This window comes from Embiotoca jacksoni, unplaced genomic scaffold, assembly GCF_022577435.1.
Source record: "Embiotoca jacksoni isolate LCO1_2020_lvr unplaced genomic scaffold, fEmbJac1.0.p SCAF_47, whole genome shotgun sequence".
NCBI classification, from domain to species: domain Eukaryota; kingdom Metazoa; phylum Chordata; class Actinopteri; family Embiotocidae; genus Embiotoca; species Embiotoca jacksoni.
The window spans coordinates 1,777,501-1,802,348 of record NW_027185400.1 but is presented as its reverse complement, the minus strand read 5'-3'; the positions used below and the strand labels follow the sequence as shown (position 1 = coordinate 1,802,348).

Sequence of the window (24,848 nt, the reverse complement as noted above, 5' to 3'; positions counted from 1 at the left end):
TCCAGGAAATGTGTTGCTTTCATGGATTCAGTCTTATATTATTATTTCTTATAAATAAGGGGGGTGGGCCTGCTTTTGTACCGTTACGTGCAAGAGCAGCGGGAGACCGGAGTTAATACTTAATAAAGATGGCTGATTTGCGTTTTCCGGAAAAAGAACACTATTGTTGTTGTTTTTATTTTTGTATGGCATTCTAATGAATTATTGATCTTTCTTTTACTTGGTGTCAGCACTACTCTCAGATTTCTGGTGTTTGCTTTGCTCACACTTTTTCCCCTCCATTTTTTTGTGTTCTTTATTCCTTTATGTTAGTGTATTATATTCCTGCTGTCGCTTTCTCCCCCTCAAACTCTCCTCTGGACCCTTGTACACCCCCCCCCCCATTCTGTATACCTCTTTCTCCCTCTGTTTTTTCAGCCTCTGCCACATCATACCCCCTACAACGGCTGCTTTCTACCTTTGTTCTTGCAGTAGTTTCTTTTTTAATCTCCACTCACATCTCTCTGTACCCCCTCTCCCCCTCCCTCTCACTATTCGTCCTCTCAAATCATTTTAGCCCCCCCTTTTACTCCTCTTCCCCTGCTCTGTCTCTAACAGCTTCTAATATGGTGTATTCACTGAGCTGCTTCCCAGAGTGTGAGGAGTGCTGTTGCTTTCGGATGTCTCCTGCATAATTAAAAGGGCACTCTATTTGCTGCTGCGGCAGCAGCATGTATTGTGTGTCACTATGCGCCACTTATATAATTATTTATTTACTCTCTACATTAATGCTGCGGTAACTTTTATGGACTGTGCGTTTGTTAGACTCGAGTGTCTTGGATAGAGCGACCTAAAGGAGCGATTTCCTGTGATTCACCAGTTTGGATGTTTAAATTGTAATAAAATGGCAAAGAAACTGTTTAAGTGATCGACTGGCAAATATCACTTATGTTAATTGTGTGGTGCAGCTGGTTTGGTATTTATTACACAATCGCCAGCAGGTATTCAAATTGGCTTTTCATACCCTATGGGCTCGGTAAATACTTCCTGTTGATACAGTCGGCCGGGGTGAAGAGGCCGTCGCTTAATGGCTCCACAAGAGAGCTAATTGAAGAGAAGGTGTGTGTTCATGTGCTCCAATTATGGCATTACGCAGCCGCCTCTATATTAGATTAAGTAGTGAAGCGGTCATGCTCTTGATTTTAGGGACGCTGCATCTAAAAATATTCTGCTGTCTGCTAAGTGCCACTACAGTTAAAGACATAATAAAACACTCAAGGACACCAGCGGGCCTCAGTTACAGGAACATGTTTGCACAAAATATGGATTTAGTTGTAGAAAATTGTGACATCGATGAATAGATTACCATTATATGCTTATTGTATTTTATATTGTCCTTCGACATGTAGTCATATTACTGTGCTTTTATATATATATATTAAACCGACCCTTTTATTACATCCAATACAGCTGAACGTGTTCAAACTGCTAAGAGTTATGACAAGTGATGACACCGAAATCTTGTATTGTGTGTGTGTGTGTGTGTGTGTGTGTGTGTGTGTGTGTGTCACCACCACCTCTTTTACCACTCGCTCTTTCTTTTTGTCCATCTGTGGGAGGGGATATGGACAGGCACAAGAAAGACGGCCCTGTTAGTGGTACAGAGAATGGCCCCTACTGTTTCACAGGGGACTCGGGGGTTTGGGTGGAAAGACAGAGGAGGGGTGGTGGTGGTGGGGGGGGGGGGGGGGGGGGGGGGACAGAGAATAGTGCTGACCATTGACTGTAATCTCTGAGGTATCGGGTTCCGTCTTTTCTCCCTCCTCGCCCACCTAATCTTACAATAACCGCGCCTGCAACCTGCTCGGGCAGGTAACCAAGCAACTGAGGGAGTTTATCAGTGAGGCGAACCTTTCTTTTTTAGCCCCCGCCAGACATTTAAACAGTCATTAAGCTGAGCTAACTGTGAGGGAGAAAAGCCAGCGTGTCACCCAGCAGCTGTTGAGGGCTTGTACAGGAAGGGCAGCAGACCTGACATTTCATCTCTTCCTGTAACTCTATCGATTGCGGCTTGTGTTAATCATATTTTTCCCTGTTTTCTTGGTTGTTGTTTTTTTTGCCGCGTTTGTACAACATTATTCCGGGTCTATCTGCTCCTTGCATGCCTGTGTCCAGCCGTTGCATCTGAAAGCTGATGACTAGTGTGTTCACTTAACAGAACACTTAACTTTATTACTTCTGGCAGTAGCTTCTGTTCCGTCTAGTGCCAGAAAATAACGCTGTCCAACCGTAATGCGCTGAGGAATGAAATCACTTAGCCTCCGAATTAGCACAAGCCATCAGCCTTTGTTTTATCATTGCACTTCAAAGCGCCACTCGTGCCCAGGTGGATCACTTTTAATCAGCGGTGAGCCCCGGCAGCTTGTGTTCAGCAGGAGCCCCTCAGGGCAGGCGAAGCCCCCGTCCGCACACCCTTATACTCCGTTCTCTCGCCTCCAGGCTGATGCAGCAAGCGTAACTGGACGTTGCCCTCAACCCGGCTCCCGGCGCTCGTCCCCCCTCGCTCCGGCCAGCTGTCCCTCCCGGGACGTGGCCGCGGAGCATCTGATTTGCATCGGGGCAAACCCTCACCTCGCCGCACTCGCGCAGGACAAACGATATCACCATGCAAACGGAGGTCATCCGGGTGGCGTTTGTAGCCAAAACCTCCGGATGCGATTGCCCCTTCATGTCTGCGGGTGCACCAGGAAACCAATATGGAAATGGACTACTTTCCCTCTGGCCTCATTTGTTTCAACCTATAAAATGTAGCTGCCTAAACACCTACAAGCCACAACTGAAACTCGTAAAGCGTCTTTTTGTTCTAAAAATGCCTAAATTTATCACCCCTTTGTGGTTTTTTTTTAATGTTAAATATAAATATACTGAACTGCTATACTTTCTTGGCACCAACCGACTCACTTCAAGACTCTCCAAAAAAACATGCCATGGCATTCGACGCCGAGTTACCGTCACACAAATAGGTTTTTGTTGTAGAAGGCAGAACTTTTGCTCTCTCGTGAGCGAACACATCCATTAGCGTGCACAGGCTCTGCTCGAGCGGCCCGTTTCTACTTAGGTCATTGGAGTCGACATCAGAGCACCTTGTTTCACTTTAAACCCATTTCTGGCCACACACACGTCTTGAGTTGCGACGCCGCAGAAACCGGTTAGCGTCGACCGTGAGCACGTTGTTGGTAAGTTGTAGCATCCAGCGATAGCTTCCATGGTGAGGCCTTTAGGGGACATCTGCAAATTGTAAACAACAGACAACAAAGCGGGTTACACTTTCCTCATCTAGACTGCATGACTAATGAATGAAAAATAGATTTGATAAAACTGATATCAGGAACAAGTCAGTCAAGGTATTGGCACCCCGGTACCCTATGGAACGTTTTTTTTAACGATAGGCAGCCCAAATCAAATACACAGGCATCAAACTGTCCCGATGATCTTATCTAGTAAACCAGTTTGGCGGAGAGTCACTCACGGAGCTCCACAATGTAATTACTCGATAAGAGGTTCTGCAAGAGCTTTACAAGGTTCGGTCATCCTCCATCCTCAAATTATAACGAAGCCACTGCTGCTTCCTCCACAGACGAGGTGACCTGTATCAGTGGACACTCAAGATATTAGCTGATTTATCAGTTCAGCAAAACCAAATATGAAAACAGTGAATATGATGCTAAAAATAAAAAAAGGAATATCAAGATGATGTGCAATAATGTTGTTTGTTTATTGCCCCATTATTATGATGATTATTATTATTCACGCTCGTCCTTAATACTGCTTACGGTGGCGGACGTTATCAAAATTGTTTTTGGATCTATTATTGCTTAATTCAATATGCGGTCGCTCGGCCTTTTTGTTGTTTATGTTCTGAGAGGAAAATGGAAGAAGTAAGAGAGCACAGTAATACTCATGAAATTGCAGCGGGCAGCATTTTCTGGTTTAATTTGGTTTGGTGATTTGAATGCATTGGCTCTGAGGCAATTACTAATCTAAGGATTAGACTTACCTGATATGCAGGCAGGAATGGTGGAGACTTGAGAGAGAAAGCCGGAGAGAGAGATTGCTGCAGCCGGTTTGCTAGTGTCTGCTATATTACTATACTATTAATATTTTAATACCGACGCTCACTCTCTTTACCTATTGGGGGAAACCGGGAAAAGTTAGTCTTCCTTTCCTCGTTCACTCCCCCCTTTCTCTACCGACAACAGACGTGCCAGTGACTCGTCCTCAAAATGCAAATAAATACTCATGATTGAAGAAGCCTCAACTCATCCGCAACATTTGTCACAATAAGAAAGGGAGAGAAAGGCGGGGGAGGAGGAGGGGGGGCAAAAAAAAAAAATAGACAAGAAATTTAAGCCGCATGCCACCTTGATTGCTCTCCACGCTGCTGATTGTAAGTGGCAGTGTCGAGGATGCCACCTTCTTCTCGCCGCTTCTTTCAATTTGATGTCATCGAAAATGGAATTTCATTTCATACTCGGCAGCGATAGCATTAGATAGGGCTCACCAGGATAAAGCGGATTCATATTTGCAGATTTTCCTTTCCTGTGGCACTATCAATCATTGCACACTCACCCTATTGCCGACTTGTTTTTCACAGCAATTGTTAGGAGGAGTTTGTTCAAGTAAATTGACTTTTACAAGGCTCCCAAGGTTTATGATATGCTATGCTAGCCTCGTTGTTTCCTCGATAGCTGTCCTCTCGTATCGACTCCGGGAGCCCAGAGCCAACTAAATGAGAACATCACTTAGCTCTACTGCTGTACAACCCAGGGGAATGGTTCTCTGTCTACGAGCTGGATCACAACACGGATCAAACGTAAGGCTTGTTGTTTGTGAAACTAATAGGCGAAACAACAGTGTTTTGTTTACTGTGACATCGTACCTCATCAAAATTGCAACACTGTCTGGCGAAGTCAGGCCCATAATAATGGGATTTTTTTTTTTGTCGTGGTTGTTGTTTTGCAGAAAAGGTCATAGGCCATTTGTTGTCTCGTTATTGATTCAAACAGGTGGCGCCGGGGTCTCCGCATTCGTGTGTTGTGCCAGATTTGCTTGAAGTTTCTTTGTTTGTTTGTGTATTTTTAAGTTTTATGTTTGTATGCCCCGCCTGCCTCTCTCCTTCGCTCGCTCGCTCGCTCCGTAGGAAACATTGCGATGAATCACATGAATCACTCCCTGTCAGCGTAGCTCACACGGGTGCAGGGTGTCAAGGGAGCTGCCAGCAGGGTCCGTGGCCCCACCCGAGGGGGGCGGCGATTTAAAACCCTCATCCAGCATCGGCCGCGTTGTCAAACGTGGCCTTCGTGAAAATGAGAATACGGGCCGGGAAAAGGCAGACGCGTCGATCCATAATTTACCCCCTAAGTGCCACCTTTTGCTCCGGCAGCCAACTGTAAAGCTCCTCGGTGCAAAGTGAACTTGTTTATTAAGCCGAACCGACAGGTGAAAAAAAAAAGACACTTTAACTGACATGTTGTCTCCCATGACGACCAGAGGAAAGATGCTGGACTTGGTAAAACGACGACTTGTTTGTTTGTGTGTGTGTGTGTGTGTGTGTGTGTGTGTGTGTGTGTGTAAATACACAACGGTGTTGACAGGGGAGAAGTTAACAAGTTCAGCGGTGTAATTGGAGCGTATTTAATAGGTACAACCTTCACCCTGGGTTCAGGTTCACATTGATTTTTTTTTTTTTTTAAGGCTCTGACAGACATGCACCTGTTCTTTCTCTCTTGGAGAATTCTTCCCCCCCTTTTGACTTTGCCGGTCCGCGTTCGTATTGAGAAACTGCTAAAATATTAAGATCGTCTGAGATCTCCTGACTGCATGAGACAAAGTAAGAATTGTCCGCGATAAATAATGCACCAGAAAGGCTTCGTGTCTTTTTTTTTTTTTTAACTTTTTCGTCCAAATGATATGGCTTTTTATTAACGGTCTCACTTGCTAAGCAGCAGAGTATAATGGATGTGACGTGACTTGAGGAAGGGGAGGAAGAGGACAGCTTGACTCCCTCTATTAGCCCTGTTTTGGTGCAGCTCCCACCATGTGGCCCCCAAATGAGATTATATGTGTATGAAACAGGCGATAGAGCACTCGCTGACCATCCATCAAAGACTGTGTGAAAGTTTGTGCATGTGTACTCAGCGGGTACGCTCGCTGTGTGGACGCGTGTGATGAAGTGTGTAGGTGTACAGTATGGCTTTGTGTGTTTGTGTTTCCTGTGAGGGCTGGAGAGGAAAGCAAACGGGGGCCTCCACAGTTCAGCCTCTCCATCATCCCGCACGCCGGGCACACGCGCAGCGACATGCCTGAGAGGGTTTCAATATCCTGTGTGCATGCGTGTGTGTGTGTGTGTGTGTGTGTGTGTGTGTGTGCGTGTGTGTGCGTGTGTGTGCGCTGCTGTGTTTACCCAAGGAATGCAGTTCATTATATTTGTATGTGTGTCTGGTTATTACATGTAGTCTCTACACACACACATGCGTACGGAGGCAGATGGAGCCTGAAGGCTGGAGCAATACTTTATCTTCACCTGCTCAAAAGCCACAATAAGCTCGAGTAGTCTGGGCGGATGACGTTCCTTTTCTCGACTCCCCAGTAATCACAAGTGCCCTTGAGCAAGGTACTTCTTTGCCCCCAAATGAGCTATTCATTGGACACCGCTCTGACCAAGACGTGCACTTTAACCCCGCTCAGTTCAAACGTGCACATGCCACCTGTATTAAACTCCGTGGACGGGTGCAAAAAAAAAGGTAGAAATATTCATTAGCGAAGTACTGGCGGGGGTCAGGAGAAGCCCCTGTATCGATGAGGCTTTACCTGGCAGAGAGCAGGCTATTAGCCCGGCCCGATAAATCTTGTCAGAGGCTGCTAGAATCTGCCTGCCTGCTGAAGAATGAAGGTCACGGGCCAGCTGGAGTTACGACCGGCCTCACAAGGAAGCTGCTATCAAATCAACTGAAATATGAAGTCCAGACAGTCTTTTTTTGAAAATGCTAATTTTTCAATTTGCCTCTCTTTCAGCCTGCTCTTTCAGTATGCCGCATACAACAATGTAGGATCAAATTAAAGTGTGAATAGGTGCTTTCTACATAACACAGATTTATCGAATTTCATTAAAACCTTTTCGCTGTTTTCATGGATCTCACATCGACTCCTCACTTTATGATTTAATGCCATTTAGAGCCATAATACAGTCAAATGAAAACAGTGGCACTGCCAGTAAGTTCAGAAAAAATGAACCTTTTCTTCTGTGCTGCAAGAATCGTGGATGACTATATCTGGGTCGTATTTAAGAAACAATTATGCAGCCAGTCTGAAAATCAATCATTTCAGTCATTGATCAAACAGAAATGAGGCAAAAGATTTGCCGATTCCAATCTCTTTTAGCGCGCTAAATATATATTGATCCCCAAAAGGTCCCTGGTTTAAATATCAGACAAGCCCCCGAATTTTGTCACAACCAGGCTTTCAAAGGAAGGGCAACATGTGGAGTCAACACATGGTTATTTAAGGTATTTAAGAAAACGTAAGTATGTCGTCAGTTCATCGGTAATTTGTGTAGTGGGTTGTTGTTTTAACATACACAGATATAAGAAAAACTAAATCCACTCCCAACATCAAGCCATCGGCCATGAGGCCGACGGGCCGGCACAACCTTCATTGGACAAAACAAGCCGTTTGATGAAGTCACTAAGGGCTCTTGGGAAATAATTATTAGCACTTTTTTTCTTAATACCTTCCACTCGATTAATTGCTCATAAAACTAATCATTAGCTGCCTCAATAACAGGTGGATCGATGTGTCCATAATACCAGTAAAACCTCGGCACAAACTCGTGAGCATCCCTATCAAGATGGGGTAGATTTTCCTCACTCAAAGAAAAAGAACACGGTTTTAAGACAAATCAGTCGTTATGAAACTTGAGAAGAAATGTTCTGATGTACAGCAGAGCTCTATATTAAGCTGCCAGAATAAACCCGACTGAATGCTGCACTAGCCCTCATATGTTGGGTATTCCCAGAGGCCTGCCCTGTTGGAAACTGCAATATAAAGTGGAGATGACTGTAATGCTGGCTTTAGTCAGACAAATTCTACTGTGGATTGAGGAGCTCCAGACATTTAATATGGTTTCATGTATTGATTTGCGGCACCTTGCCCTATAGCCTGTTTATTATCTAGCTTTGGTTTCACCTTTTACTCTTTTTCTCGCAGAATCTCAGGAGATAAGAGTCCTCCCAATTATTTCTCTCCATACCAGCAACAATGTTCTCAATAACACCTACAAATAGTCAATCGGACCGGCCACCGGCGGAGAACCGGGTGCTTTGAACGGCAACGCGTTCAGAGCGGCGGCTTCTGCAGCGGTTGTGGAGGGGGAGACAAACCGGGTGTTGTAATCAAGACTGAGAGACCGGTCTTTGACACGGTTCATTTATTCTGAGTTGCTCCAATGCAACACTTGGGACACAATAGCCAATTGTAAATTACAGAGTGGATTCAGTGGTGAGAAGTGCCTTGAGGGGGGAACCGAGCCCACAGAGGCGCGGAAAATAGGGAATGTTGTTGCATTTGTTGCCGTTTGGTTGGAGGTTGATGAGGTCTGGGATTGGGGGAAAAGCACGGCTATCAATCAAATTGACATGTCCGGGGGCAGTAAAATGATTAGAATAATGGTAAACAAAGCCGCTTATACACGACTAGGGTTTTTCTTTCATACTCATACCTCAACTTTATTTCAAACCATGGCCCCTTTTGCTTAATAAGCCTCTCTTAGCGTCAGCTTCATCACTTTTAATCTGCCTGTAACGATATATTAATAACAGTCTTCAGAGGAAGGAGGCAAACTGCTGTGAACATAAGTGCATAAAGGAAGGCTATCACATGCTGAAGAGCTCTTTTGAACTGATGACGTGAAGGGGGGGGGGGGGGGGGGGCTCAAAGTGACAGGCGGCGGTGAGCCTATACGCTGGCTGACATTTACGAGTGTGCCGTGGAGATCCCCCCCCTCTCCTCCCCCCAGCTGGACTTGGAGGGGAGACGGTTACTTTCTGTTTAATCGCCATCAGAATTCGCCGGGTGCCGCGGCAAATGTTTGAGTAGCGCAGATTACTTTTCCCCGTGAAGCCAATTGCGGCCGATCGTTTGATGTCTACGCAAATGTGCTTAACGTGCAGAACCGCCGCTCGCCTCCCTCTTCCTCTGCACATTTGGAAGATTTACGTCTGGGTGTGTGCCTACACTTTTGAAACTCTTTGAATAAGCTTTTCTTTTCTTTTTTTTGTCTCCTTCTCAGTGAATCAGGGACATGACATGACAATTGGAGACCTTGTAATTTATGTTTAAAATGCGGAGTTATCCGTGCCAGCGTGATTTTGTTTGAACAAGGAGGGAAACTGGCTCGGGTCCTCAGTCGCCGTTTTAAACCGTATGCCTGTGTTTGCTCAGGAATCCTTGGTGGGCTATCCATTGTTACTATGGCAATTTACCTCCGCCACGCTCCCCCCCCTCCCCCCCCCCTACCCATCGCAACTTCTCCCATGGCCATATGCCTGGAGTATTTATTATTATATTTTTTTAAAAGGTTTCCACTGCTCTCATCTTGCTTGTACTCTGGTAATTCAGACACATCAGTGCCAAAAGCTGAGCTCAGGGGCAACCGCCCCACACCCACCCGCCCCCCGTCCAAAAAAAAAAAAAAGTCACGGTATTTTAACAGCGCTGGCCCAGAGTTGGATGAGGCGTGGGAACGTCATGTTCCGCTAAACTGTTTTGATAAAGCCATCTGGGCAAGCGAGGAGCATTTCAAAGATGAAGGTCCCCGAACGCTAAATTGGCAGCAGTTTGCTTTACTACAGTGGGCTCGTCTTCTCCCGGTGTCACAGCTCCTTAGGGAACCTGACGAATTTACTGCCCTTCCCACTTTGAGTTCTTGATTCATGATATCAAATTAGACAGTGGGAGAACATCAGTGGTTGCGCAATGCTTTGCTCTTTACCTCAAGGCCAGTTTTTTGGCACGACCTCGAATGTGGTTTCACTCGCCGGTTAACCGTTTCCTACGATCTGCTGCCGCTCGGGAACCGCGCTCAACATTTGTGAAAGAGATCTCGAAGGAGATTTTGCAAAAAAAATATATACACCGGCTTGAAAGGAAGGAGAAGAATGAGCTTAATGTGGCTAAATAAAAAGCGTTTAAAGGGTTTCCGTCACATTTGCACCCGCTTTTAAAAGAAAAGACGTGCTTAGTAGAGTCTGTTACTCACGTTGATATCGAGTGTTTTCAAACATTCCTAAAGTCTCAAATAGCCATGAATCTTAAAGACGGATGAAACAAGTCGTCTGTATTTCATTCCATATCTGAGGAGAATGATAGCTCAATAGCAACGAATTCATTCAGACAGATTAAAGGAGCTGGTGTCAAGGATCAAAAAGGAGGAATGTTGAATACATACAGTAAATGCCTTAGGAGTAGAATGAATGACCGAGTGTGTGTGTTGTGTGTGTGTGTGTGTGTGTGTGTGTTGTGTGTGTGTGTGTGTGTGGACTAGAAAGCAGTGAATTGTAAAGCACCCTATCAAATTTAGAGGCTTGCAGGCAACTCATCAGCCTCACAAGCTTAAAAAACAACAACACAGAAGCTAGAATGACAGGAATGAACTCCGAGAGAGACGTGTGTGTGTGTGTGTGTGTGTGTGTGTGTGTGTGTGTGTGTGTGTGAATCTAAGTGGAGTAGCGTGTCTTCACTGCAATGACTCTCGGCACGCATGCGGCCTAATGAAGTGGGACTTTGCCCGTGCGACAACGTGAATGCGACTGATTGGAAGTCGCCGCAAAATTGCCTCGGAGACACACGCCTGCGGTGTTTTAACATGTTTGCTCGGCGTATTTACACGTCGGAACGGTAAACACTCACGCTGTAGTGGAAATGCAAGGTTTGAAATCACACCTTATCCTGCATTACAAGGTAGAATTTCCTGCTCAGGGGATATACATTTTTATTAAAAAAAAAAAAAAAAAAAAAGTGCCAATTTTAATCAAACATGAAATATTAAGCCAAAGAATATCCCTTCAACACAATATCCTCCCCGTTTGGTCTACAGCGTGGACAGGTCGCCTTGAGGAACACACCGTGGCTCCTGTTTGATTACCGGCCTCAGCAGCTCCGTACACTTTGTGTGAAAGCTCATAATGAGCCGTGTGAACGGAGACAAACCGAGGCGTGTGTTTGCATGTTCCTGCAGACTAACTGGGTACATTTCTTTTTCTACCTGCCTGCCCACAGCGGTTTTTACCGCATGGTATTCTCACCGTAGGGGAAACTGTCTCTGAGGCTCAGCTGTTTTTATTTTTTGTATTAACATCAAGGAGGTATAAAATAAAAAGGTCGAGACTGAGGAAAAAATGATGTGGAATACCCGGCAACCAGCTCCACTTCACACCTGCCGCTGTTGAACCGACGAGACAATGTGTACAATCTCCACATCCTCTCCTTACATATTGGCCCGAGCCATCACTTATTTATAAAAGTCATATTTTTAGCCGCTCGTGTGATTTTTTGTTTTTCCAGCTGCGACTGAAATATGCCGCGCGGATATTGTGTGCTGTCTCCTCCCACAATAATGTTTGTCGCCTTACAGTGCGATATGAGAGTGATGCATTGTGGGGGGGAGGAGGGGGGACGACGACGACGCTGCCTCACGTGTTTACCTTCCATAGGCACAACGACAACAACAGTTGCGACAGCGCTAGGAGGAGGCCCTTTTGTGTGGCACGAGAGCTGATACACCGAACAGGAGTGACAGGTTTGAAAAATTGTCAAACAGTGTTTGCTGGAAGACTTCCTTGGGGCTCGGGTACCTCTGAAATCATGTGCGAATGCAGAGGAGTGTGAATGAAAAATAGCTGTGTGATCCTGCCATGTTGCTTCTGTCAAGAATGCGTGATTTTTTTTTTTCTCTTCTCTTCTCCCTCACCTCCCTCACCTCCCTCACCTCCCTCCCACCGTTTTGCTGTCATCCTCATCTGCCCCTCAGAGCTCCTTTTTCCATCTCTCTCTCTCAGCTTCTCATCATCTCTGTTTTAACACCCCATTCTCTCACCAACATACCCTCCTCCTCCTCCTCCTCCTCCACCACCTCCTCCTCCTCTGTTCTTCCAGCTTAGCGGACGTGGTTATTTAAGGCTTAGAATCCATAAAACCCGCCTTAGGTGTGTTTTCTTTTGTTACTTTCCCAAAACGGTGCATTGACTGCCACATTGTTAGCCGCTGATCCCGGTTCAGCCCCCGCCCGTCAGAGGACAGTTCCCACGTGTTTGTTGGTTTTTTTTTAGTGACGACTTAAGACCCTCAGGTGGAGCACGGCGATCCCATCAGGAGGTTTTAAGTAGTGGAGTTTCTCCGGATTCGCGGGATACCTGCCCCCCCCCCCTTCCTCTCTCCCCCACCCCCCTTTTCTTGAATAGTAAGAAGTTTTCTTTTCCTCTTCGTACAGCGACACAAACCGAAAACAGTCCCAGCGTGATTCCTCCTGCACAACATCTGTCCCAGATTGCTCTTCCCTTCCTAATTAAACCCTGTTTACCTCAACATTCTTAAAGCAGACTACTGACTAATTATTAGGCACAAGCTCCTCAAAGCCCTGATTAAGTCTTGCAAGCTGATGAGAGTGCTGGTGTCGAAGCCGGCGAGCGGAAACCAGGAAACCTAACAGCAGCGCACCCCCCCCCCCTTTGTGTCCACGTCTGGCCTTGAGGATGCCAAGTCTCCAACCTTTAATTAATGCTCTGAACAGTGCTTAAACATTGTTTTGGTATATTCAATGGAAGGCACCAAGGAGAAATGGGGGAGAGAAAAAAAAAAAAGAAAAAAAAAGAAGGGAATCTAGAACTTGAGGCAATTTCCAATCATACATTTTTAATGTTTATTCTGCTGTTTCTTAATTAAATCCATGCATCAGAATATCGGGAAAAGCCGAGTATCAGAAGTGGGTTTGGGGTGTATGTGCGTGGAGAGCTGACAAATTTATAATTCATAATTTCACTGGGAGTGTCCGTGAGGGATTTTAATAGATACTCCCCCCAAAAAAGACACTCATGCCTTTTTAAAAAAAAAAATATTTTTTTTTTAAGTGGGGCTTCTATTCCTGCTTGGGAACTGTACCCACACAATATTCCCAATCTACTCACGTGAGAACATTTTGGATGGTTATCTGAAGGGAGGGTCAGTTCAGAGGCACATTTTACCTGCTTTAACAGACTGCACAGTTTCTCTCTCTCTCTCACACACACACACACACACACACACACACACACACACACACACACACACACACACAGAATTATCCTGGGCAGCAGCCTGATTCAATTAGTTGGAGGTGAGGAGCAGAGAGATGAGGGTCACACTTGCCATTCCAACCCAAATGGAGATGCTTCCTGGGAGACCCGGCTTGTCTCTAAATTTGGCTGCTCCTGGGTCATTGTCTCATCACAGCCCAGAACGGCTGCGGGGCTCGCCGTGTCTCTACGAGTCGGACTATGGCTACATCTATAACGCTCGTTTCAATTCAAAAAGCTTGTTTTTGTGGCTTCAGTCACAAACCGACTGGCGTATAGAACGAGGCCAAACATTTACAGGCTGCAGCGCTGTGCACTCACGACTGAAATATTGTTTGGCGTTGTCGTTTTTTTTTTTTTAAAGATGAAGAATGAAAATAATATAAACAAGAGTGAAACAGCAACCTCTATCAAATCACTTATCATCACCACCTGCCCCTGAAGATATATAATGATAACTGCCCAGACTGCTGCTCCTCTGTTATTGAAGTTTTAAAATGAGCGTTTGTAATATGAAAAGTATTACGTATGGATTTCCTGTAACGGTCGGCCGGTCTTTCCGTGGAGGTGTAATGGGTGTGGGTGGGGAGGGTGGCGGGGGGTGGGGGGGGAATCAATGGTGGATAAACACCAGGCCTTCCTATTCGAATGTTTTTTTAACAAGCAGCGGTTCCAGTCGCTACTGGGAGTGCTGATGAAGAGCACCCGGCTCCGCGGCCCGTCTAGACCTTCATCCCCGTCGGCCTCACCTCGGGCACTTCGTGATGGACGAACCTCTCGGCTCAAAGATCCGCCGGGGAAACATTCTTCCATGTAAACATGTGTTGACATGTCCGCTCGCTCTCGCTGTTTGTTTGCGTCTAAACAACATTCTCGGTCTCTACGGTTTAATCACTCCTTTTTCAGTCTTTCAAAAAGCCCCCCCCGTCCTTTTAACCTCGCTGTGGTTTGTTTGCCGATAAACATTCCTGACCTTTTAGAGTCTGAAAGGAGCCTCTTTCTGTAGCGTTGTTTTCTTTATGTTTAGGAGAGAATCTGCTTGTAATAAACAATAACGGAGGCCAGAAGCATCTCCAGGCGGGCCAGCTGTCTGCTTTTAGCTCCACTCATGTAAGAAAAGAGTGGGAGAGATCTGAAGATGGCGGCGAGAAGGAGCCCGAGCAGCAGGGGGCCGAGATATATATATATATATATATATATATATATATATATATATATAAAAAGATTTATAAAACTCAAAGAATTTCCCTGGTCAGTGTTTTTGATAGCAGACTACGAAACTGTGCTCATTTATCGAGGCAGTTTTGCCGACGTATACGTTATATTTCACCGAGGTTCACAATTTGACTTTATTTCTCAAGATGTCAGCCCTCCGTCGGTGTCACCATCATCATCAAAGCACAAAGACAAAAGGCCTTTCAGCGTCTGGAGAAACCCGCCCGGGTTCTTTGCTCTGCTCGGGATGAACAAAACGAAACTCCAACCCCCCACCCCCACCCCCCGGGGGAGAAAAGGGGGAGACGGGAGAGAAAGCAAGGAGCGCCAACAAAAACAAGTCTTGTTTTTTTTTTTGATTCCACTCAGTGATCACTAATTACAGACTGACAAGGCTCTTATTAAAAAAAAAAAAAAAAAAAGTACAAAAGGAGGGTAAAAAAAAAAAAAAAAAATACATGAAATAACTCTGTAATTACATTTATTGTGATAAGTTGGAACAAACACACTCCTCTCATCCTCCGGGGACATACGTGTGTGTGTGTGTGTGTGTGTGTGTGCATGTGTGTGTGTGTGTGTGTGTGTGGGCGTGTGTGCATGTGTGTGTGTGTGTGTGTGTGTGTGTGTGTGCGTGTGTGTGTGTGTGTGTGCGTGCGTGTGTGTGTGCGTGTGTGTGCGTGTGTGTGTGTGCGCACGTGCGTGTGCGTGTGTGTGTGTGCATGTGTGTACATGTGTGTGCATGTGTGTACATGTGTGTGTGTGTGTGCGTGCGTGTGTGTGCGTGCGTGTGTGTGTGTGTGTGTGTGTGCATGTGCGTGCGTGTGTGTGTGTGCGTGTGTGTGCGTGCGTGTGTGCGTGCGTGCGTGCATGTGTGTGTGCGTGTGTGTGTGTGTACGTGTGTGTGTGTGTGTGTGTGTGCGTGCGTGCGTGTGTGTGTGTGTGTGTGCGCGCGGATGGAAATGATTCTTTTATTTTATGAAACAAACAGTCATATCTGAGTAATATGCAGCAAGTCTTTGAAGTAATGAATTATGTCAAAGTTAAGGACGTCGCAGGGAGCCGCGCGCTGATTTTCGACACCCCCACTAGAAGAAGTATTAGCGTGCAATTTGGGAATTGACGTGCCGTTAAATACGAGGGGGATAAACAAGGACGCTTTCATGTCGACAGAAGGTGCCGACAAGGGCGAACTTAACTAAGTAGGCCGCGCTCGTTGCCAGGTTGCAACGAGGCGCTCCGCCTTTCACCTCAACCGCTAACCTCCTTTTGCAAAAAGCTCCACACCTCAGCACGCCTGGCTCAGCAGCAAAACAAGCAGCTCGACTCCCAGATCTTTTGTTCCTCGGAGCGGGTCGTTTCTCGTAACGATTTCTCAAGTGCGTTCGGAAGCGCCTGCGAGCCGAGTTGCAGCACGCGAGGCGTTCTCGTTCTCGTCGATCCGGTTCTCCGGGAGATGTTTGCGTGTTTTGTCCGTCCGGTGTCGTCGTCAGCGTGGAATGTAACCGCGGCTACCGTTTCTGAAGGCAGACCCAGTTCCTCCTCACCCTCCTCTTACCTCTCTCTCTCTCTCTCTCTCTGCAAAGTATTTGCATGCATCTCTTTCAGTACGTCTTGCATCTGGAGCTGTTGCGTGCAATTTTGCGAGCGTTCCTTTCATGAGTGCAACAAGGTCACAGCACTCGGCAAAGTTATTCCACTTCACAGCTACAGTATTTCTAGTAACTCGAATTCAGCAAAGAGTTGAAAGCCGAAGAGAGACGGAACAGGCAGGCTGCTCATATCACAGTGTTTTTTTAATTTCAGACATTTCCCTAGCCTTTGTAAAGGTTGCTTCAGAAACGGTACAGTCAGAGAAGAAGTATGAGTCACCTATAAATTTTGGTGCTGCATACTTTCAGTGAAGGACAAAAAAAAAAAGAGAGATTCTTCTTCCAAAACTGACATTTCCAGCATTTAGAGGGAGTCGTGCGTTTCTGTTTTGAAAAACGTTATAAACGAGCAGCAGTAGTTCGGGTGATGTCTATGTAACGTACGCTCTTAAATTATCGGAGGAAACCGGTTTGAGTGGACGACCCGAGACAACGGTGGACTCTGCGTCCCGTTTCCAACCACGAGTTGGGACAGCTTTTGAAAAAAAAAAACACGTTTACTGTTGCCGTGACGACAGAGGTTGCATCAGGCGAAGTGCAGGTGAGCTTCTGTTTCCAACCACTAACTAGAAAAGCATCCCCCCCCCACCCCTCCACCACGTTCACCATTGCCATGACGACCAAGGTCTTCCGCTATTCGCCAACTAATTTAGGCTCCCACTCCTGAGGGTCAGATTTAGGGGTCGGAACAAACGTCCGTACGAGTCGGAGGACGTTACTCATCGCACACACACGCGACCGCAACGACGTCTTTCACACGCGACTGCAGAAAAACTCGCTTCCATAAACTCGCGCTGAACTCCTCACATCATCAAGGCTACCAAGACACCTGTCTCTTTTTTTTTTTTTTTTTGTGTGTTTTAAACTAGATTCATGCGCTGCCACAAGGAGATGTGGAATTCTGTACACAGCAATAATTCAGCTGGTGTCTGGAGCTCTCAGCAGCGCTGTCTGCTGCTCACGTTTCCAGCCCCTGCATCATTAAAAGGCCTCTGGCAATGCACTCGTCATGTAAGCTGTTTCTTGTCTTGCACTTATGCTCCAACATCTCATTTTGGCAGAGCACGGTCGGATCACCTTAGAAAAGTCCAAATAAGGTGTTTTCAGCACAAACACTTATTTTCTCTCTCTCTCTCTCTCTCTCTCTCTCTCTCTCTCTCCACTCGTGCTTTTTTGCTGCCCCTCATTTTTCAAAATCAGCACTCTGTTAAAACAAAGCCAAACAAGGAGCTGAAAGTGAAGAAACAAAGTTAGAAAATTCATTAATCGGGGCGCTGTTTTTCACAAATTAAACATTAACTTTTCTTTTCTGTTTCTCTTTTTTTTTATTCTTCTCGACACCTCGCATGAGACACCGGGTGTTGTTTGTCGCAGTTTCATTTGCCTGGGATAATGAGAAAATTCTGCATATCAATATTAGCCAAAGAAATCTCATATCCATACCGGGATGAGGCTGCTTCATTTGAATTTATACCGTGGGGTTTACAGTCAGTCTGTGTTCGAGGGGGGAAGTCAGAAAAACAGAAGAAGAAGCGGAAGGTTTGGTTGACAAACTTTACGGTTAACAGCCTTTTCAGGGCGTCTTGCTCTCTGCCGGGCTGATGTTGGTTCGGTCAACAGATGATATTAAACTTGTTTTGGTGGGAAGACGGGTCAGGATGTGATAAACCAGACTGAAAGAGAAGAATAGAGGCCCAGTCTTTGTCTTTGTCAGGAGGTGGGTCTCAGTGGAGGGAAGCAGCCGCTGCTGCTATAAAGCTGGTCTCAGGTCAGTCGGTACACAAGTCAGCAATCTAAATCCAGGTAGCTCTGATGTTGTCTAGTTTCTAGTTAACTACGCTGCTTAATTTTGATTCTGATGAACTGTAAAAAGTCCAGCACTATCAGGTGGATGACTGAAAGCACCACAGACAAAACACATGAAGGGAATTTTCCCCTTTCCTTAAAAATATGGATGAAAAATAAGTGAGTAAATTAAATAAACATAAATTTGCAATCATTTCTGGTTGCTTTTTCTGGTCCAATTATATATATATATATTTTTTTTACTTAGATGTTTGTGACACTTTTCCCAACTTTGATTGTTAATTATTGCGACATTACAAATAGTACATTCTGTCCTGAGTCGTAAACTGCTCTGCTACAAGTGTTCATTCTGTACAGTATTAATAAAGATGGTGATGATGCTGCCATATATCACCATAGGGATAGTCCGGACCGGCCTCCTCTGGGATACCGAGAGCACCGGAAAACACAGCATTATGTGTAGTTCCCATTAATATTCCATTAAGTATTAATCTGCGTGGAGGTGTAATTGAAAGATTGTGGGATAAACTGCTGGTAAACGCTGCATTTAGAAGGCACTGACATGCAGGATTTAAAAAAAAAAAAAGAATATGCACAAATGTCCACAAACAAACACACAAAGTGACTCGTGATCCATCAGCGGGTGTTTACACGACCCAAAAACCTGCTCAGGTCCAAAGCGCGCCACCGGTCAACTCCCGTTTTCACATCATTACCGGAGGTAACTGAAGACATTAAGTCACCTCTGCATGCGGAAAATGTGTTCGTCTCAGCATTTTAATCCATAGAAGGCTCCCTTTTAATGAGGGCTGTTTTATACTACAGTGCGTTATTCAATTAGGAGGAAAAAAATCTGCTATAAAAGTCCCCAGCTTGGGACACTCGCCAGGCGACTGCAGGAGGATCACAAGCGAGATGACGAGGAAGAGAGGATGAAGGATGAAGGAGGAGGAGGAGGGAGGGGGAAGGGGAAGGGGAGGAGGGGCAATGACGGAGATGGAGAGATGGAAGAAGAAAGAGAAAAGCAAGAGATAGAACGAGAGAAAGTGAATAAGCGATGCAACAGAAAATGTGGGTTGCGTGAATACATTCAGTCCCGGCCAGATTAATAATGTGAGCCCAACGACACACACACACACACACACACACACACACACACACACACACACACACACACACACACACACACACACAACCATAGCCTTGCCAGTGGCAGCGGCACCAACTTGCATACGAAAGTAGAATGATAATATAATATTTTGGCTGGATTGGCGCTGCATGCATCGCACTGATGACAGTTGTTGAATTGCAAATATCCTCGACGGCGTGTTCATCCTTTGGTGGATTATTAGCCAAGCTACTTTGCATTTTAGCTCGACTTCTCGGAGTTAAAATTGAAATATTGAGAACGAACACGTTTTTTTCAGACTTTGTTGTGTTCCTTCTTTCGGCAGAGCTCGGGAGCATTTTGGCTTCATCGTTTCAGCATGAATTATGAGGTAGATTGAAATATGGAACACGGTGGCTTTACGTTTTAATGTGTGCCAAGCCGTGTTTGTGTTTTGGGATGGCAGGAGGCGCGTAAAAAAAAAAAATAATAAAATAAAAATAAAAGCAGGTGCACAAACATACTGAAACTTGCATAGAACAACGCTCGTCAATGCCGCCTTCCCACTCTGTCACTATTTGAGGCAATGAGCTCGGTTTCTCGGGGTCCCTGAACAAATGAGCACTGATTGAGCCTGATGTTTTCAAAATGCTCCAGTGCTTTCTCTCTCTCTCTCTCTCCCTCTTTGTGCACACACACACACACACACACACACACACACACACATAAGCAGAAGATCTGTAAGATTACCAGATTGACCGCGAGTGGTGAGAAATGGCACAAAAAAAAAACACAAAAAAAAAATCCGCCTGGAGGAATATCATCTGCCAATTGGTGTCTGTTTGGGGAGATTTGGTGAGATTCCTCTTCCAAACAAATAACCTGGAATCAGAGAGGCGAAAGCCGGGACGCGGTCTCGCTCGGCGGCCAAAGCGGGATACGAATACAAATGCCCGTTTTGTATGTGGGAGAGAAAGCAAAAGGCAGGCTGGGATTGCACACAAAGTCCTTCAAATCCTCTGAGGCGCTAGGGGCCGTCATGTGCCGAGCGGTAAATTGATCATGACATAGCGCCGTGGAAAAAAAGAACCCAGAACGTACAAGCGTGTCAAAGGCACAAAAGACGAGGCAGTGGATGCAGGGCCGGAGAGAAAGGGAACACACACAGACCGCATCATCCTAACATCTTCCGCTCAAAAGCGTCAGCCGGGGCTTATGTGTTGGTGTCTTTGTGGCGACACACATGTGCTCATTCACGTATGCAAAGACGCCGCTGTTCCCTACGTAGAGGGAAATAAATAAAGAAATAAAATAAATCAAAATCAAAATCAACCCTCAGGTTTTCTTGACAGTCGTACCGTCGCGTCGCCTCCTCGTACAGTTTGGAGTTGAGTTTGGGTTCACAGCCAAACCGTAGGCTGTGCACACACAATCAGATACACACACTTTGAAACCCTCCCTTTTTTTTTTTATTGAATTGCTATATTTTCTAGGTTAAACGCACCCTTCCTTTGAAGTGAATTTCTCTGTCCCAGAGCATGCAAGTATTATGCTCACAACCTTGAAATATTAAAAGCAGAGTGCTGCAAAGATATCTAAGTGAAACTTCTCTTTGCCTTTTATTGCATATTTTATTTTATTTTATTTTATTTTGTGGGACTGTCACACACTGGATAGTCACCATCTGGATAAACCTTGTAGGGTTTAGTAACATATCCAAATGGCCAAAAGGAAGTAAATCTACCAGCGCCGTATTAGGTGGGAGGTCAGACGAGCGGCTGGCTTAACCCAAACAATCTGGCATTTCGGAGAGCGAAGACACCCGCAGAAAAATGGGACTTTTTTTAAAAAACCTGGCTGCATGTGGCGCTGAAATATTAATCGTGAAATGCTTCATGTGACAAGCTGCTTTGTTTCTCGGTGAGTGAGAGCTCAGGACTTGGCAAGACGACAGCGGGTTTTATGTCAACACTGTTTTTCACATGTTGGTTTTAATAGTTAATCAGGGGGCCTTGTCCTGGATAGAAGGGATTGCTTTGTTTGGACAGGGATGTCAAAGTGATGCTGAAGATAACCAAATATGAAGCTCTCGCTGCAACTGGAGCCGAGCTTTGTTTTCTGTTTCCTCGAAGGAACATCTTGGCGTTTTCACCGATTGTCGTCGATGCTGCCTTATAACTACAAATCTACATGTTTCAGTTCTCAAATCAGGCTGAATACAACCTTAAACCTTCCGTCGTGAGTCGGCTCCGTACAGCCCAGTGTGGTGGGAGCAGACTCAAGTGCCCCCCCCCCCCCCCCCCCCCCACTGCAAAGGCCTTGTCTGATCCGCTTCAATACAACTGGGCCGTCCCTTTGAAGTCGTGCCTACCCTCAGCCTGCCCTTTGATGGGCTCGCCTCGGCCTCCCCTGAACTCTTAACTCAGTGAATTTCTGCACATGGCATGGGAATTAAAAGCCAAGCTCAATGAAGGAGGATAAATAGAGGACCCGATCATTGTTCGCTCCAAAAGGGCGACCGTGGATTCTCCAAGATGTTTTTATTCGGAGCGGTCTGCGTCTTTTGTCTCCTGCTGAGGTTGAAGGAGGAGTTCCTCAAACAGGTGCCCTCACAAATAAAATAAATAAAAAAGCAGCATTGTGTGGTGAGGAGTGCGTGCCTCTTTCTTCTGGTGCAGTTTGATTCTGACCACAGCATTAAATATTTCTGTGTGCATTCATAAGACACCCTGCCCTGTTTCCCGGCATGTGATTTTTCTTTCACCCACCGAGCAGCTAGCGCTGAGTCTTTATGACTCACGCCAACATCTTTGTTTCCCTCATCGCAGTGGGGGGGGGCAACCGCTTTGTCTTTTATACGCCCGGCAACAATAGGAAGTGCTGTTGAGTTTTATTCCTCCTTTGACATCAATACTGTTTCAGAACTATGCTGTCGCGGCGCGGCCCCTCTCTGCCCGGGGCTACAGACGACGCATGCAGCATACCTCAGCAGCGCTACCCAGCTGAAGACACCCCCCCTCCCCCCTCCTGTCCCTGGTCCCCCTTCTCCCCAACTCACTCGGCCAATTACGAATTCCCTTATGAAATACAATGACATTGAGTTTTGACAGCTGAGGTTTTTTGTGTGTGTTGTGTTTGTTGTTGTCATTGAACTTTTTTTTCTCCCTCTTTTTCTTTCTCTCAGTGTATTATTTTTTTTTTTTTTAAGGTCTTTAATCTCGGCTGAAAGACATGTGGGGTTGGTTGAGCCGAGCACTAAATGAAAAGCCTGTGGAATTGCGGTTGTCTCTTTGACCTCGGGTTTTCCCTTCCTCGAGAGCGGAGCCTCGTTACCGGCGGCGAGATGTCACCGCGGCGCGAGCCAGATCAAACGCAGCGCCGCGCCGCCAAGCGAAGCGCACATCCGCGTGCATCAGCCGGGATCCTATTAGAAACACCTGATAACGTCAAAAACTGATGGCGAGAGAGATAATAAGAAGAAATAAAAAAAAAATAAACCTCGACATGGACGCATTTTTAACCAAACTTCTCCGACAGACCCAAAGTTTTAGACGTGAAATCGAATTTCCCTCGGCTGTCATTCTATTTCAGCTCGTCTCCTGATAACCATCTGCAATTTACAACCTAAAGGTCAGAGTCTGCATGAGGAAAACTGAGGCTAATCCATCTGCTGAGGATAACTCTTTCTGATGACACTTTGTGATGAGTACGGTGACATCCTGAGGTTTTTGGGAGAAGATCTAATATTTGCAACACGCTGTGTTATTGAAAATGAGATTTTCCAGCGTGGATAGAAAAAGCCTCAGTAGACAATAAAACTGTTTCAAAACTATTTATAATATCCCCCCTCCCCCCGTAGCTGTCTTGTACTTTTTGATGCCCGAAGCCGCATCCCTCTCGCTTCCCCTCCATTTCTCCTGTTTATTTTGTTTATTTTCTCTCCCGTCTCCTCATTCAATCTTTTCTCAATCTGGTGTTTCTGTCTCTCGGTGCCGGGAACGGGTCAAGGGCAGGAAAATGATAACGTTCGCTCATTCTCTGGTCAAATTAGGAGTGTGGCAACCTGCGCCCAAACAGGGACACACACACACACACACACACACACACACACACACACACACACACACACACACACACACACACACAGCGATGATGGATGAAAGGTCTCTTGCCAAAAGGGTGTAAAACCTGATTCACGGCTTGCTTTTTCTGGGTATTAGTCCGACACACACGAAGCTTCGACTCGTACTCGTATTTCAGAAAATGCGCTCTTTTGTGGACCCATTTCCTGGTAGTACCAGGTGGATTCCACCTCTGGCACTTCACTCGCAACAAAACCTACTACGCCGTTTGAGTGTCAACAACAAGAAAAGGAGCGCGGAGCATTCGACACACCGCCTCCAGTCAGTCGCGGCGGGTGGAGGAAGGTTCAAATAGGTGTGTTTACACCCCGACACACCGTCGAACCTCCTCTGATAGTATTAGCTTTGTTTACGCGGCGCAGTCTCGCGCACTTCAAGCGCAGGTGACGAGGCAACTCTTTGTTGATGAATGCTCCTTTTTGCTGTCTCTTAAACAGGCGTACATCCGTCTTCACGGGAGTCACAGGAGCTGAGTGGGAGGAAGAGAGAGCGAGAACAGAGGTCGGGAGGAAGAGGTAGAAAGTAGGGGATGAGAAAGACGAAAGGAGGTAAACAGAAAGAGAGGAAGGAAGAACGATCTGCCCTCTGCAGAAATGCGATGAACAGCGCAACACGGAAACAAGACGAGTTTCTGAGGCTGAACTTTGACACAGAGTTCCTTTAAGGTTAATGCTAATAGCTGCATGCTAATGTTTAGCACTCTGTGACAAAGATCACTGCAAGCCTTCCAACGGAGGTCAAGATATACCAAATGTAAATAATCAAAAATACCACGGGCGGTACTCGAGGAAAAGGAGAAGTTCTGCTGTGATCGGGTCTCACTGAATGAGAAGGAACAAAAACAACGTTGACCCGTTGGTGGAACTGTCGGTAAAGTCAACAGATTAACAAAGTCTTCATCTCCAGGGATTACGGCCTTCGATATGTAACAAGGGGCGGAAAAAAAAACACGTTTATTTGTTGGTAAAACAACCAAAATAAAGCTGTCAGATATGGCGGCAAGTAACAAATTCAAATGTTATGGTCGTTCATGACCCCATTGGAATTCAGGTACTAAACAAGTAAGTGTACTAACATGTAAGAGTACTAAACAAGTGTACTAACATGTAAGAGTACCAAACAAGTGTACTAACATGTACGTGTACTAAACAAGTGTACTAACATGTAAGAGTACTAAACAAGTGTACTAACATGTAAGAATACCAAACAAGTAAGTGTACTAACATGTAAGAGTACTAAACAAGTGTACTAACATGTAAGAGTACCAAACAAGTAAGTGTACTAACATGTAAGAGTACGAAACAAGTAAGTGTACTAACATGTACGTGTACTAAACAAGTAAGTGTACTAACATGTACGTGTACTACCATGTAGTTGTACTATAACGGATATCAAAACAAGCCTCGACACTGGAATTTCTGACCGTGGAAATCTATTAAGTATTATTTTTATATATTTGCCAGTTCGGACCAAAACAACCCCCCCCCCCCCCCCCCCCACCGCTGCCTCTGGACACACACGCTCATAATTTACACATCAGCTCTCTAAACTCTATAAGCTCCTT

At 45.6% G+C, this 24,848-nt stretch overlaps 1 protein-coding gene across 6 annotated transcripts in view; it reads left to right on the top strand.

Moving 5' to 3' along the window:
* Positions 1–24,848, top strand: part of pcdh7b (protocadherin 7b) — a 109,434-nt gene that overhangs the window by 4,992 nt on the left and 79,594 nt on the right. The window lies entirely within an intron of this gene.